This window comes from Marmota flaviventris, chromosome 6 (assembly GCF_047511675.1).
Source record: "Marmota flaviventris isolate mMarFla1 chromosome 6, mMarFla1.hap1, whole genome shotgun sequence".
Lineage (NCBI taxonomy): Eukaryota > Metazoa > Chordata > Mammalia > Rodentia > Sciuridae > Marmota > Marmota flaviventris.
The window spans coordinates 158,659,733-158,663,684 of record NC_092503.1 but is presented as its reverse complement, the minus strand read 5'-3'; positions in this window follow the sequence as shown (position 1 = coordinate 158,663,684).

The window sequence follows — 3,952 nt, the reverse complement described above, 5'->3', positions numbered from 1 at the left end:
ACCTTTCTGGGACCTCAAAGGAAGCTGATGCTGACCATAGTGGGGCCAGAGCACACAGTGTGGCCACGGCTTCTAAAGGGAGTGAAGACTCAGAGCCGGGAGCATGTCAGAGGCAGGGCCTCAACTTGGCTCTGGGCCCAGGCTTCGCCACGCATCCTCCCTGTGATCTCTGTCTTCTTTGGCTTCATCAACTGGCCCATCATGGACAGGATGTCTTGTCCCCCCTGTAGGAGAGAGGACTTTCTAAGGCTGCTACCAAGGCCCATCCTTCTGCCTCCTGCAGGTCCTGATGTCACTCAACTTGGAAGCCTGAGGTAGACAGGCCCAGCACAGCTCCCCTGGGAAGGAGGAGGGGCTCCTGAACTCAGAGGGATCCCCTGGAGGTTTCCTCTGACCTGCAAGAATCAAGCAGAGTCGTGCATGGTGGTACGTGTCTTTAAAAATCCTGGCAATTTGGGAGGCTGAGCCAGGAGGACCGCAAGTTGGAGGCCAGCCTCAGAAACTTAGTGAGGTCCTGAGCAACTCAGCAAGACCCTGTCTCTAAGTAAATATAAAAAGGCCTGCGGACGGGGCTCCATGCGTAAGCACCCCTGGGGTTTAAGCTTCAGTACAAAAACAAAAACAAAAACTCATATTGGTCTAGAAGTTTCTCAGTGGTGATAAGTAGACAGGGGAAGGCCTAGTGGACCATGGCCCAGCTGGTGGCCAGGAGAGGGGCTGCAGGCGCTGTTTCTGGCCATGACAGCACAAAGGACACGGGTTTCATCTGCTGGCTCTGGTATCTAAGTCCCTGACAGGGATCTTTATCACGTCAAGGGAGCAGCACAGACGGGGACAGATGACCCTCTCTCCCTCCCTCTGCAGCTTTGCAGGAATTCAAAGATGCAGGGACAGAAGGTTCCTGTCTGAGGGGAGGCCACGGCTTGCCCTTTATTCTGTGGCAGGATCTAGAAATGTCTCCTCATCTGTTGCCATCAAAAGCCCCTGCTGTGTCCCCCACCCCCCCACTCCAGGGGCGACTACCATCAAATGTGCCTATTGACCTCTACTTTTTCAAATTTCAAAGCATTTCAGTTCCCACTGAGCCATTGAAACTCAAGCAACTGTGTGAAGGCCAGTTTTATCAGGTTTTTGTCTCACAAAAATGGGGTTTTTTAAAAATTTTTTTAAGTTGCAAATGGACACAATTCCTTTATTTTTATTTTTTATTTTTTACGTGGTGCTGAGGATTGAACCCAGGGCCCCACACCTGTTAGGTGGGTGCTCTACCACTGAGCCCCTGCCCCAGCCCAGAAAAATGGTGTTGTTGTTGTTTTTTTTAAATTTAAGTTCTTAAATTAATATTCAGGTATTTGAAAGGTTGTGATATCTTACTGGTCACATTTATTTTTGATTCTTTTTGGTACCAGGAATGGAATTCAGGGGCCCTCAACCCCTGAGCCCCATCCCCAGCCCCTTTTATATGTTATTTAGAGACAAGGTCTCACTGAGTTGCTCAGGGTCTGGCTAAGTTGCTGAGGCTGGCCTCCAACTTGTGATCCTCCTGCCTCAGCCTCCTGAGCTATTGGAATATGGTTCATATGTTTAATTAATGAGTTAAATAAAATCACTGGCACATGCTTAAATAAGGAAAAGTAAGCCAGGCACCGTAGCACACATCTGTAGCCATAATTACTCAGCATACTGAGGCAAGAGGATGGTTTGAACCCAGGAGTTCACTATGCTTGGGAAACATAGTGAGACCCTGAAAAATAGAAAATGAAAAGGGAAAAGAAAAGGAGAAATGAAGAAAAAACAATAGAGAGAAAAATTTTAAATGTAAAACCCAGGTGTGGTTGTACACACGTATAATCCCAGCAGCTCAGGAGGCTGAGGCAGGAGGATCGAGAGTTGGAGGCCAGCCTCGGCAACTTGGCAAGACCCTGTCTCTAAATAAAATATAAAGCATGCTGTGGATGGGGCTCAGGGGTGAAGTGCCCCTGGGTTCAATCCCTGGTACCAAAAAATAAAAATAAAAAGCCTAAGTTCAATGTAACATAAAGCTTAGCTTCTGGACACAAGTTCAGAATTAGAACTCTTCATTTCAGCATTAGTGTCACACAGGGGCTGGGGGTGGCTCAGTGGCCATAGTCCCAAAAGTGGGAGAGACAGAGACAGACAGGGAGAGAGAGAGAGAGAGAGAGAGAGAGAAGACAATTGAGATGAGGTCCCTGCTGATGTTGGCCCTGATCACTTGGCTGAGGTGTCTGTCACACATCTCCACTGTAAGTGACTTTTTTATTCCTCCATTGAGCACTGGTATGTCAGGCAGGATGACTGAGGGCAAAGCATTCTTGTGAGAGTTCTTTGGCCTGGGAATTGGGGCTTTTTCCCACACTTGCCTATTCATTCAGTCATTTGTTTACACCAAAATGGCCTTCAGACTGTTTATTTAGACTCTTGGCTACAATCCACCATAACTTCATTTGTTATTCAATTGCCCAATTGTTCCAGCTTTGGCCAATGGGAGCATGTCCAGTGCCTCCTGTGTTCCAGGGAGCAAGGTTCTTTACTGTGTGCTTTTCTCTTTAAGCTCTGCCAAACCCTGGGGAAACTGACACACTCCAGGACCACTAGTGGATCTCCTGCTGCAGGCCTTTATCCAAGAAGCCCCATTCCTTTGATGTGAGAAAGCTTGTAGGAACCAAGAGTGGCTCTGGCATCCTCAGGCTCCTTGCTGTGCATTATCACTTCTAGGCCTATCACACTCTAACCCCAAGAGCACACCGATTAACCATATTTTCCAAATGTACCCCATCTGGTAAGAATGAGGCAGATCGGGCATTCATGCTGTCCTCTCCTTCAGTCCTACCACTGGGTCCTTCTGGACTTGGCTTACCTATTTGCACAGTAAGGAAGCTTGCTCAATATCCACTTTCCATTGTCCGTTTCCAGTGTGCAGAGCCACAGGGCCAGGGTGGCACACAGTCACCACAGGAGCAACCAGGGAGCAGTTGCATGTGGACTCCTTCGGTGCTGCCAACTTGGCTAAGGTCCAGCGATGTGGAGGTCAATGCCTTTAGCTCCTGGCTAGATGTTTGGCAGCCCTGCGGTTTAGGGAAAACCTACATAAAAGAAACTCATCTAACTTTGATAGACTTCAGTATTTCTTAAATTTTGCAAACACAATCTTGGTTTTATTCATCTAGTATCAGTGAATATCACATGAGCTACAGAGTATAATTTTTTTAGCTATTTGATTTTATACACCCCTTCCAATAGTATATTTTATATGATTTTATACATCCCATTTCCAACTAGTACCAAAACTATAAAATATTCAGAAGCATGAAAATATATATTTTTAATTGTGCAAGCTTTTTCACATATTAAACTCAGAACTTCAATTTGTCCTTCAACATGCTGGACTGCTAAAATTTGAAGGTTATGTCACCTTAAAATTTACTTGTATGGACATGACTTTATTATAGCCACTCTCTTTAAGGTAAGAAGATTAAAGAAGTAGATTTTTTTATGGTTTGCTTTAGTATATTGAACATCTTTCTAAAATAAACTATAAGAAAGCCATTCTAATTCAGTGGAAGAGATGCTGAAAGATTCAAGATTAACATCCATTATTAGCAATGGAAAACGGAGGGAAAGATCCGTGAATTGTGCTCGTAGAATTCTGTCCCCATGGGAGACGGAAGGGTCAAGCCATGTTGCAGTCTGGCTGCAGCAAAATAACCGGGGGGTGACGAACAAGTTGTGTACATTGATATGCAGGAGTGGAAGCCGTTTATTGTAGGACAACAGAGGTATTTATACATTCCACACAGCTTATCTAATTAACATAAACTAGATACAGCAGTTAACCAATAAGGAATTTCCACACTTAATGGCTCGCTGGCTTTACTTCACAAACCATTCCCTCTGGCATTTTGCCAGGCGTCATCCAGACTTGTTTACAGAC